The following is a 19,395-nucleotide window of genomic DNA, read 5'->3' on the forward strand; positions in this document are numbered from 1 at the left end:
GAAGAATGAAGCTGGATCCTTATTTCTCATCCTACACGAAACTCAACTTCAAATGGAACCAGAACCATGATGTAAGAATTAACATCTTGAATTTGATACAGGAGAGAGTAGAATATATGCTTAATCTTATTAGCAGAGGAAAAGACTTTCTGAACAGAACTCTATTAGCACATACATTAAGACCTTTATTTGAAAATGGTGCTATATGAAAGAAAATTACAGGAAACATCTGTTACAACAAATAACACCATCACATGATTTAAGATGATTCTCATAAAAAAGAAAAAAATTATCAACTTTACATCAGATAGTAGGGATTGTATCTAGAATGCACAAAATAAATTTCATACTTATTGTCATCAGTGTATCTCTGTTTTGACATTTTCTGTCATCCGTTTCAGATAGTACTACAGCTTAGGTGGCTGTCTAGACTTATGAAGCTATACTTGTGATCAGATAGATGTTTAAAGTGATTATTCATGGGAAAAAATTACAGCTGAACATTAGTTTATTGTGTTGTTGACATAATTTGTACATAGTGACTATTTGACTTATGGATTTGCAAATCTATGAGAATTCATTAATTTGAATAAGATGATGGTTTCTTGCTTGAAAATGTGAACATGGAAAGAGATTGAGCTTTCATGTAAAATGTTTTGAGTGAAAAGATAAGAATAGTGGGTGCTATTATCTTTATACGACAATATTACTAGATAGTCATTTTCCATTAAAATCTATGTGCTATACATTTATCCTAAAATTATTCACTTTATAATAGGTGTTATTTTCATATAATTTTATGGTCCATAGGAAAATGTTCTATTTATGGAAAATTCCACATGAAAGCATAATTTTCTTCATAGGTTGCATGAATATATATGATTAGTATATCAGGAAATATAGAGTGACATTTTATATAAAAAGCATTCTTCTTTGCAGATGACCAAGAATCTTTAGTTATGTGCCATCTCTTATTGGTGACTAAAGTCTATATTTAAAGACACTTTAAGATGAATACTAAACCCTCAAATAATAAATAGATTTACTATTTGCTTCCACAAAACTTTCATGAAATATTCGAAATTGAATATTTATATGCTACTGTTATAACAATAAATTGTCACTGTCAGTGTGCAATTTCTTCCTTGAGGAAAATGGCTTCACATAGCTGAAAAAATATATTTGAAATTATATGTGCACAAATGTAAATATTCTTAAGTAAATAAAGAATAGAGTGAATACATAGGATAATTACAGAAATTTCTGTAATTTGTGGTATTATTGTAGCTGACAATTATAAATTTCTTTTTCCACTACAAATTTTGTAATGACTTTATTTGTTGGAATGAAAAAAATTCATTTCTGAAGAATCTAACACATTGATTTTCCTGGGTATGTTTCCAATACCTTAATTTAGGCAACCATATCAGATATAGCAGACAATATTTTTCTTACTCACACTTTTGGTGTAGTGTTCAGAGGATAAAATGGAAGATATTCTCAGTTGTTTACTGCTCATGTATCCAACACTGTGCACATATATGATATTTTCCATTTGCCTGCAAAGAAATTGAAAACTCAGTTTTCACCAAATGAAGCAACATTTCACTGTTACTAGGATGACTTTAATCAGAAAATGGGAATTATTTTGGTCCCACATATAATCCTGTTTTATTGTAACAACTCACATGGTGGCTCAAAACCATCCATAACTTCGAGTACAAGGATTTCAACGCCTCTTCTGACCCTTGACATTGCCAGGTATACACACTGTGGACAAGCATATATGCAGACCATAGATTTATACACATAAAATAAATTAATCTAGTATAAAAGATAAAATGACAATAGATGAATAATTATGGAGGAAATATAAATCCTATATGCTACTAATTAGTATGGAATATTGTATTGCATTGAACAAAAGAGGCAGTAAGTTCCTCAAAAAGTTATGTGTATTATTATCACATGATCTCTTTTATTCTTCCCTTTAAAATATGCAGAAGGATGAAAAATTATATTCAAATAACTACATATGTGTATATGTTCAAGCACATGTTTACTGTTGCTGTTGCTATTGATTGCCCACAATAACTTGATGGTAAGACCCTATTCCTGATGATACTATCTATTTCAGTCCCAGAACATGGAGACATCAAATTGTTTCTTACAAGGAATCTTACTCTTGGGTGGTTAAATTTCTGAAGTTCCACAAGTTGTTACATATGTGGCTATGAGTAAAAGGAAGCCATCAATAGTCTTTCTCAAGTGTGAAGTCTGTAAGCAGAAATAATGATCACCATACCAAGATATGTTCATAGACGCAACAGTGGCACTATTATTATAGGGGCAACTGAGTAATTCTGACTTGATTTAAGGCAAGATGCACAAGAAGTAACTCCTGCTTAGTCCTATAAATCTGTCCAAGAATCCATGTTGCAGAACTCATAGGCTTGTGGGGTTAACCTACTAATACATTGTGAAGTAGACACAGTATCAAATTGTTCTCTGAACTCAGTATTCATAGAACAGTACAATTATTGGAACACATCTGAGACTTTCTGTTCATAAACTAGTAACTGCCTAAAATACAGAAAATACTTCTCTGGGCTGCTAAGCAAAAAATGGTGTATCTGTATGAACAGCAGACCAAATCAAGAATCCATGGGACAGAAGGAGCTGAGGTTTGGTCTCTTGAACATATACCATTGTTCCCGGATATTGTGATCTTTTTAATTAATTTAATCTCCTTGTTGATATTTGAATGAGATTTTTATCACTATTAATATTGAGTTGTGAGATTCCTTTATCTATTTCATCAAATATATTTTGGTCCTTCCTAATGCATTTTTTATTTTATTTGAGTTTTTATTTTTCAAATTTGTTAGTTTGCTTTCATATATATGTAACTGTGCTCACATAATACCTATCTCTCCTATGCTGGCTTCTTTACTGTTTGTGTGTGTGTGTGTGTGTGTGTGTGTGTGTGTGTGTGTGTGTTGCTCATGTAATTTTCGGACTGACCATTTGGTATTTAAAAAATAATTAGGGACCTCACTGATGCTCTCACTCTCAGAAGTTGTTAATTGCCTGTAGCTTATGTTGGGGTGGGGCCCTATAACTTTTCCCTCTGAGGGAAATCAGCACTGGCAGGCCAATTGTTGCTGTCATTGTTCGGGTCTTGTTTACGTAATCATATTATTGAGAATTCATGGGTCATATATGGAAGACACCTCCTCAAAGGAGTAATCTTTGTTCTCTGGAGTTTACATTCTTTCAGCCAGCTCTTCCATAATGTTTCCAGATATTTAGATGCGAAAGTTGTGTTATAGGTGTATTAGTTAGGGCTGACCACTCCATGGTCTGAGGCACTTGAACTAGTTAATGGTCACCTTCTGCTAAAAATAGAAACTTCTGGGAAGAATGGTGGGAACTACACTTGTTACTGTGTATAAACTTAAGTATCAAGGTTGCAGATAGCCACCTTTAATCCCAGCATTCATGAGGCAAAGGCAGGCAGATCTCTAAGATTGAGTCCAACCTGGTCTACAAAGCAAGTTCCAGGACAGTAGGGGTACACAGAGAAACCATGCCTTTAAAAACCACAAAAAGAATGTTTATAGATATTATGCTTTATACTGGTTTGTGAAAATGGCAGTATAATGTTCTCTGGCTTCCATGTCCTAACCAGATAGGCAGATAAGTTTGTCTTCATTTACAGTATCAGGCATGAATTTCCTATCAGGAGATCCTTAAGTACAATTAGATAGCTGTTGGTTAGTCCTCAAGGTATAAGTACCGCTACTGTACCAATGGGGATATATTCATACTAGTCATTTCTGTGGTTTGTAGACATCACATATGATTATGGTTATTTATTGTTTTGCTTCCTTTGCAATGTGCTCAACAACTACTCTTACTATGAAAGCTAGTTCTTACTTCTAAAGTTTTCCAAATACCTATTTCTTTGATGAATTTCTCTTACATTTTGCTCACATTTTAAGCCGGATTGCTTATTTTCTCTTGATTTTTTTCATCTGTTTCATTAACTTTCCCATTTGAGGTCTGGATTTGACCCATGTGTTTGTATCTTGTTTTAGTTAAATCATCATCTCAGAGACATACAAATATCAAAAGATAAATTTATTCCTGGCCCCTAAGGGCAAAAATACCTGTTCCTATGAACTTCCCAGCTTGAGCCAGGCTCCTGCTGCCTGCACCATTTGCTTTGTCAGTGTATTGCCTTACTGATCTCCACAGTTGAGGATTCTTTCTATGATAGTCCTCCATTAACCTTTCCTCTTCCAGGGGCCATGACTAGCTAAATTGGAGCTTACCATCTAGAGAATACTCCTTGATCTCTGTTCTCTATGGTATCTCATTTTTTAATAATAGTTTCTTTCTCAACAACCATCCCTTAAATCATTTAGTACAACAAAAATGTGATTTTTCTGTGACACAGAACTGTGCAATGGAAGCATATCTGTGTCATCCAACCTTACAAATGAAACAGAAGCATTGAGAGCTGTTGACTTTTTTCTGATGGTAGGACTACTGTCTTTTCATTCTGCTTGCTTTTGGAAACAGCTTCAGATATTCTATTCTATGCGTTGCTTTGGCAGTGTTCTATTTGCACTGTAGATTGTACTACAGATTTATTTCTTCGTGAATTACAAGTTTAGTGCAAAACATAATAACTGCTTTTGCAATTGTAGGAAATACTCTATAAAAGTAATAAGAAAAGAGTTAAAAACGCTATGGTAGCTAAATGATATTTTACAATAGAAACTTTTTTTTTCAGACACAGGGTTTCTCTTTGTAGCTTTGCAGACCAGGCTGGTCTCAATTTCTCAGAGATTCGCCTGCCACTGCCTCCTGCGTGCTAGGTTTGAAGGCGTGCGCCACCACCGCCTAGCTGACAATAAAAATTTTTAGTCAAACTGTTGAAAGAAGCGAAAGTAAACATAATATATGGATAAACAATTCAGCATAAATAAATACATGAAATTACGTACATACATACCTAATATGAGTGGCACTAAATATTTGAAGCAAGCATTAACAAAATTGAGTGAAGAAAGGTATATCACAATTAAAATAGTTACAAAATTCATTTTCCTACACCTATCCTGTGTAGAACAACTATACAAAAGAAGAGGAAATAATTGACATGAAATAGTTTATATGGCCTGAATTTCATACACAGAATGCTACATTAGACAATAAAAAGCATATTTCCTTAAATACTATATGCATGGAAAAATCTTACAAGAAACATAACATTATACCCCAGAGACTTCTTAAATTAAAAGATAAAAACATAATCATGACATTTTATATTCATCAATGGAAAAATCCACCAAGATGATGTTTCAAGTCTTAGAATCTATGTCCCAAACACAAAGGCACCCACATTTGTAAAAGAAACATTACTAAAGCTTAAATCACATATCAAACCTCACACACTAATAGTGGAAAACTTCAATGCCGCACTCTCACCAGTGGACAAATCATCCATACAGAAACTAAACAGATAAATAATGGAGCTAGAAGATGTTATGAATCAAATGGAATTAACAGAAAAAAAACCCATAACCATGAAAAGTATACCATTCTCACCAAAGTAGAACAAAACTAACAAGACAGAGCAGAAAATTGTGACTTCAAAATTTTGCAAAGGAAATTATCTTTAAATAATAAAGGGAATTTAAATGTATCTTGATATAAACCTAAATTAAAACATATTATACCAAAAGTTGTAGTACAAAAGTAGTACTAAGAATATTTAGAAATAGTCTTAAATTATTACATTAAGTAATTAAGATTATAAATGACAAATTTAATATTTGACCAGTAAGGTACCTAAATCTGTAAGGGTTTTTGCCACCAAGCCTGACAGTTCCTGGCTGTCATTATGTTGGGAGAATACAAATTACTTCCAAAAGATTTCACAATGTGCTTCATAACATTGTATGCTAAATACACCAAATGAATAAGTTAGGGGAAAATCTATTTTTACAACTTGAGGAACTAGACACATACAGAACAAATTAATCACAAAGCAAGAAAAAGAAAGGGAATTAATAATATCAGAACAAAGATAAACGGAGCACAGACTAAAGAGTAGAAAATAGCAATGGAGCCGACATTTGATTATTTAATAAGAATTCCAATTGTTTTATTAGTCTCACAATTGACGTTATAATGCTTTTATAAACACTAAGTAACATTATGACCTGGAGAATTGGCTTAGTGGTAAAAAGCGCTGGATGATCTTTGAGAAGACAGAAGATTCATTTCCAGCACCTACATAGCAGTTCATATCTGTCAGTTTTCCTACTCCCACGGGATTAGTTGTACTCTTCTGGCCATTGTGCGTAGGGGTCATGTATATAGTTCCAACACATGCAAAACTCCCACATACATTAAATTAATAAAAACTGATAAAATAATAAGTAATATTATAAAGAATTAAATGTCAATATTTGGTAATATAGATGAAAGATATTACAGCAAATTATTTCCTAAATTGATTAAATTATCAAACATCTAGATTAAAGTTATAAGAAATATGTGATTGAATTTACAACAATGCAGCTACCAGCAAAGTCTTGTACTAGAACTGTTACTTATGAGCTCTATAACCTTTAAAGTAGGGACTCCAAATGAAGGCAGTAACAGTTTCCCATTCTTTCTTTCTTTTTTTTTTTTTTGGTTTTTCGAGACAGGGTTTCTCTGTGGCTTTGGAGGCTGTCCTGGAACTCGCTCTGTAGTCCAGGCTGGTCTCTAACTCACAGAGATCCGCCTGCCTCTGCCTCCTGCGTGCTGGGATTAAAGGCATGCGCCACCAACGCCCGGCTCCCATTCTTTCTTGATGCAAGCATAATAAATAATAATGAAGTTATAGTCAGACATATAATTCACAAAAATGAATGTCAACATTCACTTTGAATACACATATAAAATCTTTATTATAAACATGAGCACAATGAATCCGAAGATTCCAGTTTGCCATCATTAAGGAACTTCCTCTGCAGAAAACTCACAGTATGTCACAGTTGTAAGCTACTTAAGCATCTTGTAATTCAACATTTCTGTTAAGTTATGGCTGAATTAGAGTTATTGTTAAGTTTCATTTCATCTTGTTTATTTCAACTTAAATTGCTTTCTAAAACTAAGCTTTATGGCAATAAAATAACAAATATTCCTAGTACTTTATAGTGGCTAGCACAACAAAACAGGGAGTCTCAGATCATTTTAATTTAATAACTAACATTGCCAGAATTGGAACCTCAATAATTATGTGACACCTATGCAGCTCTCATTATAAGGAAAATGTAAGGTGTTATAAATATAGAGATTTTCTCAGTGAAAATAAACAGAGAACATCTTGGTTTCTACTGAAGATGTGCAACACATGGTGAGTACACTAAAACTAAAGAAACATGAAATCATATGGAAAGTCATTACTGTATATGCTAATTAAAACCATAATTTTAAAAAGCATTAGTATGGAGGTATTATGCATTATTATGGATAATGCAGATCCCAGGAACTTTGGGTTATTAAACAAAAATTTCAGTGCTAAATGCAGTATACCTCCCGAAGAATTGTTGTTCAATAAAACCACAGTAACCCTAAAAACTACACAGGTTATGGCCATTGTCATTGTATGCCCAAGAGAACTGGATAGCAAAATTCTATTCTTGAAGACATCACACACCTTGTTTGCAAGAGACATAGGAAACATGCTTGGGCTTAGCATAAAGATTCATTCCTTATTGCTTACCTTCAAAGTATCAGAAGTTGCCATAAGGCAGCTAGGGGAGAAAAGTCTGCAATGGTTTTCATGGCATTACACATTGCATGCTATAATACCAACTTGCTAGGCAACATCAGTAACTTCTGCAATAGTAGTACAATATGTATGGAGTAACCAACAGATTTTTGATTGGCTTTGAGGATGGGCCTATAAGAGGGCTTTCATTTTGATATCATGGACCTGGTTAAAGGCCCATAGCTGGGCAGATCATAAGTAATAAACATGGACTTAGTACTGTTCTTTTGCTAAATAGACATGCTTTTAAGTAGCTACATTATAACCACAAACTTGTGTTAGCTTCACCTTTATAAAGAAGCTTCATTTTGCAGTGAACGGAAGATTAGAAATAAAAAGAATAGTATGACTGTGGATAATATGATATTTAGCTTTTGTATCCTGCCTCAAGGCATTAGTTATGCATAATTATGTATAATCTGCAGCCTATGGTGACTATGGATTAATAAGAGTTTAAATGATGAGCATTCTTTCAAGGCTCATTTCTAAACGAGATGCAAATTTAGGGAGATCATTCCTTAAAATTAATTTTAATTTTCATATAAAAAGAGAGGGTGAAAAGATTATAAAAAGTTAGAGGATCAGGAGTTTCCTATGAGACTATGTCTACCAGTAACATAAGAAGCTACAACTATAAAGTCTCACCAAAATATGATCTAAATGTGAATAGGGTAAATATTACGAAGTCTTAACTGTACACAAAGAACTACAGGCAACTAAGGAATACCAGTAGTAGGAGAAATAGTCTTCTCCAGGGAAAAGTACACCAAATGGTTACCCAATATCAAATGGCCAGCCTTGAAAGCAAGCATAACAGCAACAATATACAATTCCAGAAGCTTTTATTCATGTATTCATGTAACAGCAATTAATAAAAAAGTCTATGAATTTGAAAAAGAGCAAGTGGTGGGCATATGGGATGCTTTGAAAAGAAAAGGGACAAATATTATAACAAAAATAAATGAAAACTTGTCGTCAAATATCAAACTTAAAGAAAGCCTACATTAGTAAAGGGTTTTAAAATGTGCATCTTGATTTATCTTGCAAGAAAATCATGTTTCTGTCGACCAGTTAAAGAAATAGAACTAACAATTTTCTGGTAGATTCCCCTTACTTTGTATCCCCAGGGAAAAGGTTATGCTAGCCCCCAAATCAACCAACCAAACAAATAAATAAACAAATCAATGTCTGATATATTTCATAAAGTATAATTACTTTAGGTGAGGGTGTCAGAGGAAGACACATGAGCCATGAGCTCATACACACAAATAAATTGTCGAAGAATTCCAGGTTTAGCTAAGGGGATAGTACACTGGGTAATCTCATATATGAATGGTAGCAATTTAGCCTTTTACAAGTTAACCATTGTATGTCTTTGCCATCATCAGTGAAATAAGACAAAACACCTGGATGCTTGCTTGTTTATGCAACCCCAGATTCAGCATGTTTCTGAATGTTGTAGGTAACACATACATGGTGAGCTTTCAATTCTCCTCCTAAACAAATGTCTGACAAATGTGATTTTACATCTGTTGTCAACACACGTGACATAGTTTAGGATGCTAATTACAATAACCCTAAATAGGAAAGAAATACAATAAATAAAAGGTGCTATATAGTTCAATGATACCATGCAACACATGCACAAACACACACACACACACACACACACACACACACACACACACAGAACATAGTCATATTTTCCTATACTACTTCTTTTCCTTTTTCTTTAATTATTTTTTTATTTAGGTTAGAAACGATCTTGTTTTACATGTCAATCCCAGCTCCCTCTTCCTCCCATCCTCCCCCACCCTCCCTACCAGGTCCCCCAGTACCCCACCCAATCTCCACTCGGATCTCCAGGGAGGGTGAGGCCCTCCATGGTGGATTTCCAGTAAATTCCATTTCATCTAGGACAGGGCCAAGGCCCTTGCCCATGAGTCCCGACTGAGAGAGCATCCCATATTGTGGAATGGGCACTCAAAGTCTATTTGTACGCCAGGGATAAATACTACTAAAGGCCCCATAGATTACCTAGACCTCCTTACTGACACCCACATTCAGGGGGTCTGGGTCAGTCCCATGCTTTCCACACAGCCATCAATCTGGAGTCCAAGAGCTCCCCCTTGCTCAGGTCAACTGTTTCTGTGGGTTAAACCCGCCCAGCTTAACTCCTTTGCCCATCAGTTCTCTCTTTCTGTCCCTGGATTCCAGGAGTTCAATTCAGTGTTTGTCTGTGAGTACCTGCCTCTGCTTTCATCAGTCGCTGAATGACGGTTCTGTTTCCTAGACTCTCTGGCAATGGGATTGTATGCTGGAACTCCCCTGACTCATGTCTAAAATCCATAAATGAGTGAGTACATACCGTTTCTCTTTTTGTGACTGGGTTACTTCAATAAGGATGGTTTCTTCTAGTGCCATCCATTTGCCTGCAAATTTCAAGATTCCATTGTTTGTTTTTCTGCTGAATAGTACTCCATGTGTACATGTACCAAATTTTCTCTATCCACTCTTCAGTTGAGGGGCATTTAGGTTGCTTTCAGTTTCTGGCTATTACAAAAAATGCTGCTATGAATGTGGTGGTGCAGACATCCTTGTTGTAAGAATGTGCATCTGTTGGGTATATGCCTAAGAGTGGAATTGCTGGGTCTTGTGGTAGACTGATTCCCATTTTCCTGAGGAATCTCCATACTGATTTCCAAAGTGGCTGTACAAGTCAGCACTCCCACCAGCAATGGAGGAGTGTTCCCCTTTCTCCACATCCTCTCCAGCATAAAGTGTCCTTGGAGCTTTTGATTTTAGCCATTCTGACAGGAGTGAGATGGCATTCCAGAGTTGTTTTGGTTTGCATTTCATGGATGGCTAGGGATGTTGTGCACTTTCTCAAGTGTCTCTCAGCCATTTTACTTTCCTCTATTCAGAGTTCTCTATTTAGTTCTGTGACCCATTTTTTGATTGGATCCTTTGGTGTTTTGAGTTCTCTGTAAATTTTGGAGATCAGCCCTCTGTCAGATGTGGGGTTAGTGACTATTTTTTCCCATTCTGTGGGGTGCCTTTTTGTCATGCTGACTGTGTCCTTTGCCTTACAGAAGCTTCTCAGTTTCAGGAGGTCTCATTTATTAATTGTTGATGTTAGTGTCTGTGCAACTGGAGTTACATTCAGGAAGCAGTCTCCTGTACCAATTCGTTCAAGGGTGACTCCCACTTTCTTTTCTAACAGAATCAGTGTGGCTGGATTTATGTTGAGGTCTTTGATCCATTTGGACATAAGTTTTGTGCATGGTGATAAACATTGATCTATCCGCATTCTTCTACATGCCAGCATCCAGTTATGCCAGCACCATTTGCTGAAGATGCTTTCTTTTTTCCATTGTATATTTTTAGCTTCGTTGTCAAAGATCAGATGGTTATACATGTGTGGGTTAATATCAGGGTTTTCAATTTGATTCCATTGGTCTACCTGTTCATTTTTTGTGTCAATACCAAGCCGTTTTCAGGACTACGGCTCTATAATATAACTTGAAGTCAGAGATGGCGATGCCTCCAGACATTGCTTTGTTGAATAAGATTTTTTTGGCTATCCTGGGTATTTTGTTTTTCCATACAAAGTTGATTATTGTTCTTTCAACGTCTGTGAAGAATTGTGCTGGGATTTTAATGGGGACTTCCTTAAATCTGTATATTACTTTCTGTAAATTTGCCAATTTTACTATGTTGATCCGATCAATTCAAGAGCATGGGAGAACGAAATGACAGACTCTGGAGATCCCCCATGGAGGACCTCACCCTCTCTGGAGAACAGAGTGGACATTGGGTGGGCGGCTGGGGGTTCTTGTGGGTAGGTCGGGAGTGGAGGTGAGGGAGAGGGAGGTGGGATTGACATTTGAAGCAAGCTTGTTTCTAATTTAAATTAAAATAAAAGAGAAAAATGGATTTATACTAAAATACTTAGTATGTTGGAATATCAATTTTTTAAAAACGTATATTTCTGACAATGTTTAGTAAGGGTTTTAGCATTCATTTATATTGAAATTGACAAGCAAAAACTGGACATGTTTATGATTTGTATCTCTTCATTAGTTAAGCACATTTAATTCATTTCTAGTTTCCTAAAATTATATATATATATTTGAGACAGGGTGTCTCTGTGTAGCTTTGTAGACCAGGCTGGCCTTAAACTCATAGAGATTTGCCTGCCTCTGCCTCCCAAGTGCTGGGATTAAAGGTGTGCACAACCACTGCCTGACTCCTAAAATTCTTTCAAAGATTGTGCTTTTCATGTTCTTTCTGTATTTATTGAGACTGAAACAAACATGCTTTTGATTTTCTTTTTACATACTTTAATTTATCCTCTGAGCCTCTGGGATGATGCCACCTACACTGAACTTCTCAACCATCCCCTTTGCTGTGATTAATCCTCTCTGAAAACACCTTCAAAGTCTTTTCTTTAATGATGTGTGATGCTTCCAGACTATTATTTTGAATTTAGTGAGAAAAATCCCATCATTTCGTTTTCCTTCTGGTATAGCTGGATTTAACTTGTTAGTTATTTACAGATGTTGCACATGCTTCATTTACTGGGAGTGATCTCATTTGCTTATGATGCATGAAAGTAAAAGGGTGATGAATTCACTTTTTCAAATTTTATTAATTGTATTTTCATTTATACACACCAGACCTATAATTTTATTTTTCCAGCCTGCATTTGGTTTTAGTACTAAGGTAAATTGAGAAGTAAACTACATTAGATTGCAGAAGTTCCTGCTGCATAGTCTTATATGCTTTGGAACCATTTCCAATAACCTTAAGTATGTTAAGGCACCACTTCAAGACCATACCCAATATCAGTTTAGACTGCCTAAATGTTCCTTCCATATTGTAGTAGACAAATCTATATATATTTTAAGACATTTGAAGACTTTTAATATACAACAAGGGTGTTCAAAGATTTCAACTGCAATAGGATATGATCATCTGCAACTGTGCTGGAGCACAATTATGGTTATTCTGAACATGTGTTTCCTACAAGGTGCAGATTAGACACCCCTGGAAAAACTTGGAAACATTATATATTAGTTTATCAAAAAAGATTTAATCCAGTACTGACAGATTATTTATATCCACACTATAGTGGATACACACGAACATACACACACACACACACACACACATATATATATATTATAACTTAAATGAGATATGGTATGCATTTGACAGGGAGGGGTGGACATGATGGAAATAGAGGGGAGAGAGTATCAGAAGAAAACATGGTAAAGTAAATATAATATTGATAAATGAAAATCTCAACAACTAGGAATAAAAAATAAAAGTTTTTAAAACTCCCAGTCTAATGCTTTTAGTAAATAATGAAAATAGTGGTATTTGGTTTGTGGAAAGGGATTTGAGTATGACTTTCAATATTCTATGTGAAATACGGAAATCATGTAAAGCATACCTATCTCTGCAAAGAATAAAATTTGTTAAAATTACTTATTATAGAACATGTATTTCAGTTTCATTCTTCATTCTTTGACAAGTTTCATGATTTTATAATCTACTTGGTACTAGCTCCTATTTGCTTTACTGTTCCAAAAGGACATCCACCTAATAGCTTTCCCACAAACTTTATATATAAAAGTAAATCATGATCCCTTTACTTGTAATTACATTACCATCATTATCAACATCAAAACTTGTACTTACCACTATATATATATTAAACTGTACTTAAGGCTTGCTACACTTTCCTCTGAAATCTGGCAAAGAATTTTATTCCATAAGAAAAGTAAGAGTGAACACTATTTTGAATGAAAGAATTGAAGAAAGTAGTGTAGCAGGCTTTCTCAGAATGCCAGTCAGCTCCCCAATAAAGACACAGAGACTTAATATTAGTTATGGATGTTAAGTCTTATCTTATCCTTGCTATACTAGTTCTTATAAACTAATTTAACCTGTTTCTTGTGGTGATATATTGTTTATGATCTAATAAAGCCACTGAAGATGAGAATTCAAAGCTAGTCACAGCCATAAAAGCTGGGCAGTGGTGGCACAGTGGTTTAATCCCAGGGCTCAGGAGACAGATGTCTGTGAGTTCAAGGCCACCTAGTGCAACATGAGAGTTAATCAATCTAAAAAAGAAACAGAGTTCACACCATTAATCCCAGCACTAGAAAGGCATATAAAATAGGAGCAGGACATTCAGTATTCAGTATTCTGGCAATTATTCTCCAGCTGCATTGAGGTCAGGACCGACCCAGCCCTGGTAGAGGTTAAGAGCTCTCTGGTAGTTTGGCCATTTTGTTTTTCTGATCTTCAACTTGAAACACAATATCTGTCTCTGAGTTTTTAGTATTCATTTTACAATTTCTCTTTATGCTTTGCTTCTGGGATTTTTACCTTCTTTTCATTCTGTATGTCCTATATTCCTGCTTCTCATGGCAGGATGACCAGCAGTTGCCTAGATGACTGTCCCCAGGCATTTCCCTCTATATCTCTCTTCTCTTCTCTTCTCTTCTCTTCTCTTCTCTTCTCTTCTCTTCTCTTCTCTTCTCTTCTCTTCTCTTCTCTTCTCTCTGTTTTTGTCTCTGTCTCTCTTTTTCTCTTTCTCTGTGTGCATGCCTAGATTCCTCCTCATTTCTCCTATTTATGCTGTTTGCCTATCAACCCTAACTATCCCTCTACTGCTTGGCTGTTGACCTTCAGCTTTTTATTATATCAAGTGGGTGTCTTAGCCAGGCAAGGTTAAATAGCAACACATCTTTACATGATTAAATAAATGAATCATAAATAAATGTAATACATATTTGTCTAGTCAATCAAATGCAGAATAAAAACAATGTAACAACACAGGACCTATCATTTATGAAATAGAAACTGCATTCCAAAATATGTTTATGACATTTTCGCCAACATAAGAAATATCACTAGTATTTGCATATTTATAGTATTTGTATCAGTTTAACCATAGGGAACCCCATGTTATAGCCCTATATGGCAACATTAAATAGAGTGACATACATTTCCGACAGCATATTTAACTAGTCTTCATATCATTTATATAATATTTATATTGAATTTTGTAGCTGAGAAACTTATATGTAACACAACTATTTACTGAAAAATAGATCTTTGCATCTTGTGGGGAGGCTCATTAAGATGCAGGATATTATAGAGTGAAGTGACCATTCTTTGCTGCAGGGAAACTCCTTAAACTCAGTAAGTAACAACTCAGAAGTTTCAGGAATTCCATGAAACAGATGAAATGCACTGGAAACCTTTCATCCCATGTATATAGAAACAGTAATATTGTTGTGGCGCACATGCAAATAATCCATGCTTCCAAAAAATCTCAGACCATTTGAGCTTCCTGGAAGAGGCAGATACCTGACAAACTGTGGATGAAGTATAACTATGCTACATAGAAAGCACACATGCCAACTTCTTAAGCTGCCTGCTGGATGTGTAGTGTGCTCAAGGCTTCCAGATTTTATGAACTACCATCCACACTGTGGTAGAGTTTGTTGATACACTTTTCTTTGGGTAATGTCCAATACTGTAAGAAATTCCTTGCCCACACTTCTGTAAATAACTCCAATAAATTCACTCGCTTACTAATTTGGGGTAGTACTGTATCCTTACATTTCCTGGTTTTGACACCTTATATAAATAGGCATTTATTCATCTCAGAAATAGTTTCAAAGAACATGAGACAAGGAGAGTGTATTTAGTTGCCTTGTAGTACACAGCTAAATAGGAATAGAACTTGGGTTTTGTATTTCTTTAATTGAGATTATAATATAATTATACCATTCTCCACTCTTTTTCTTCTCCCCAGATCCTCTCATATACCCCTTCTTGCTCCAGTTCAAATTTCTGACCTCTTTTTTTGCTAAACATTGTTACATATGCCTAGTTACACAGATACAATCTACTCAATCTGTATATTCTTACTTATATGCACATGTTTTCAAGGCTAACCATCAACAAAAAATTCTCTTTGGCATAGACCAAAACTATTACAGGATACGACAATCATTCAAAATTCAGAAGTGCAGAGCACAGTTCCAATTAATATATCTACCACGTAACTCCTACACCTTAAGTTTAGGGATCATTGCAGACAGAAATATTTTAATATCCAGAAGAACAGTCAGTTTGCTGGCACATTGTGTCTCCTAGGAAAGTCTGAAGCTACAACAAAATAATCTCATAAGCCTGACTGCCTAAACAGGAGTTGAACAAGGACCAGCATTAATAGACAAGCTAACATGGAAGATGGAAAGCCTGGAGGGGTTCAACCCTAGACTAGAGCAACAAGTAACTAAGGAATGATGAGAGTGGGAGAAATAGTCATCTTCAGGGTGGAACTGGGATTGTAATCCAGGTTACATATTCTATATCATTCTTTTTGCTAGATTTTTAGAATTTCTAAAAATGAGTTATGAATTTTAATCAACCTTTCCCTCAACTCTTCTAGATAAAAAATAATGCAAAGTTTATATTCATAGCCAATAGATGACCAGATTTTACAACATCACTTCTCTTCATGTTTTATAAACCTCCTAAAAACATTTCATGGAGTAAACACTGGATTAATAGGGAAAGTAGCTGTACTCATAGAATTATGAAACTATTGACTATGAAGGTCCTTTTTCTTCTGTATTCTGGTAATAATTTAGGACAAGAAAACTGAGTTTTGTATAAGAACTGACATTTTTAATTACAAGTTAAATTTCTTTTATAATCTGTACTAAAACTAAAGCATTAGCTCAAAGGAGATAAATAATTTGCTTTCCAGTGATTTGAATTATTAATGATAATATGCTTCAAAACTAGCTGAATAAAATATTATTGTTATCCTAGGTTGAACATAGGACAAAGAATGAAATTCAGGTAATTGTAGTTGTTAAATTTTTAGAGAAAATCACTATGTTCATGTATTTACCTAAAATAAATAAATATGGAAATTCTGCTTAACTCAGATATTGCCTTTATAAGAATCCTAATGATGTTATTCTTTCCCAGATAGCAGGTAGCAAAAATAATCAGTACCTACCATTTAAGTTGTCTTTTTCTGTTCAAACCAATTCCCGATGCACTCAAATAAAGATACTGCTTTGATTTGAATTCCTCAACACTTGTTATCTTACAATGGCTTAAATGTATAGATGTTTTATATTTATTCAAGTTAATATATACACAGTTTCATTGTTGATTAGAGATTTCACAACCATTGCATTAATGAAATTAAATTAACCACCTTAAAATAAACTTTTCAAGGTGATAATTTTTTTATTTGAAAATTACTATCTTTTGTATCAGAGGGCATTATAGCTAATTAGTAAAAAACAATTCTAACAATTTTCTTTCTACAGAAATTGTAGAATCAGTAAAACACTTCTATGTTAATTAATTAAAACAATTTAAGTGGCATACAAAACTAAAGCACAGAAATAAAATTCAACAGTGATCATTATAAACTCTATCTCCTGATATGAGGATAGTATATTATATAGGTCTTTAGATTCTATTAAGGAAAAGTCACCTAATTTAAAATGAGGTGACTTCAGCAAAAATGAGAGGACAGGGAACTCCAGAAGCCTATTCTATGGCATAAGCCAAAGCTTGTATGCCATATATTTTCATGATTTCCTTTAGAATAATTTTGAAACATCATCCAAGTTTGCAGTAACCAAGTGAATGTGAAAAAAGTCAGAATCTCATTAAGAAAATATTGTGAATACTTGACTGCTCTAATTCTATCCTGTGTTTCTCAGCTTGACACTGCCCTTTAAGATTTTTTTCTGCTTCCTAATCAGCCACATTAAGTACTGAAAGTATGCTCTCCACACACATATCGTCTTGCAAACCTAAGATATTTTTGTTCTGATGAATTTGAAATGTAAGAAAACATCTGTTAAATCACTGGCTCAAAATTATTTAATGAAAATAGCCTTTTGTGGAAACAACCAACAAAGTCACAGTCTGAAAATTAGTTGCTGATATGGGAGATGAGAAACAAACTTTTGAGACCATTTTCCAAAGTTATGCATAATTGAATATTAATTTGCAGAAAAATTAACTATATTATAACTAATAAAATCAGAGTGTTAGAGTATAGTGTCTTCTCTGAATCTAAAACAATGAAGAGATGAATTGAAGAGGGTAAAAGAGAAAAATCCTGTAATTCCCCCTTCTATGATTTCCAGAAGGTCGGCATGTAAAAACATATCTCATGCTTAGGGAAGAGAGATATAACTGAATCAACATGTTAGACTTTGTTCAATAGTCTAGGCCTAGACAAGTGAAAACAAGTGCTGAATAAAGCTCCGAACACATACAACCGATGGCATAGTAGGAACCTGGCTACAAACACTAGTAATGCTGCAACACTGAATGACAGAAGAGTGAACAAAGCTTCAATCACTGAGTATCAGAACACCAAAACTAGCACAGACTCTTGTCCTGGCCATCATAGAGATCCAGTGACCTTTACCAAATTAAAGCTCATGTAGTAGCTAGATGCCACAAAAAGAACTTGTAGATTGACCTGAACATCAGATGCAGACCTGTGTACTAGGAGAGATTGCAGACTTAGTCTTACAAAATTACAAGCCTTGAAGATTATTAAAATTATATCTATCCTCTTGAATTTTTTCCATTGCCCTCAGGGGTTAGGTATGAGGTAAAATTTAGTATCAGAAGAGTTACATAAGAAATGTCATCTCTCATCAACACAATCTCAAATATAAACAGTATAACACTATGAGGACTTCAGGTAGAACAGGATAGGAAACATGGGCCTTTGCCTTGGAACCCAATGGTGAGCTAGAGAAACAAAATCCAGACTATTCTAACAGATAACATTCTCAGACACAGGATAATGTACAAGTTCTTGCTGTGACATCCAGCTAGCACATGAGCTTTCATTTGGTAAAGATTGCTGGATCTCAGTGTCATCAAGGACAACATCCCATACTAGTTTTTATATTCTCATTTTTGGTGACTGGAGTTGTGGAAAGACTCCAGAGAAAGGGAAAGACATATAAATCAAATCTGTAAGAACTTTATTTCATTTAGTATCACTTGTGAATGCTTTCAGAGGTGTTGGCCTAAAATCCATCCAAGTAATCAGCAGCCCTGCAGCATCATCTGGTTTTGGCTGGATGAACTTCCAAGGTGTGATCCAACTCTGTGTCACTCACTGGTGACAAATGTGAAAACATAAAATCCTTGTGATTCTATTGGCAGCCAGGTAGAAATTTAGGATGACAGAACATAGGCTGGTAACTATGCAGGGGACATCTTAACTTAATCTGGACCCATTTTTGGTAACAAATTGCCTTCACAAATACTTATCAAGTTCATTTGAAACAATGCAAAAATAGCATATTTTAGGCCAATATTGGATTGGTTTTTTCCCCAACTTTGAAAGAGCAAACTTCTATCCAGTGATAAAATATTGAAATCATTACAGGCTAAGAAAAAAAGGACATCATGTTTAGAATTTCTCCCCCAAATAAATAATGATACATAAGGCAACAATTTTAGAGGTA

The sequence above is a fragment of the Mesocricetus auratus genome, unplaced genomic scaffold, assembly GCF_017639785.1.
Source record: "Mesocricetus auratus isolate SY011 unplaced genomic scaffold, BCM_Maur_2.0 Super-Scaffold_100003, whole genome shotgun sequence".
Classification (NCBI taxonomy): domain Eukaryota; kingdom Metazoa; phylum Chordata; class Mammalia; order Rodentia; family Cricetidae; genus Mesocricetus; species Mesocricetus auratus.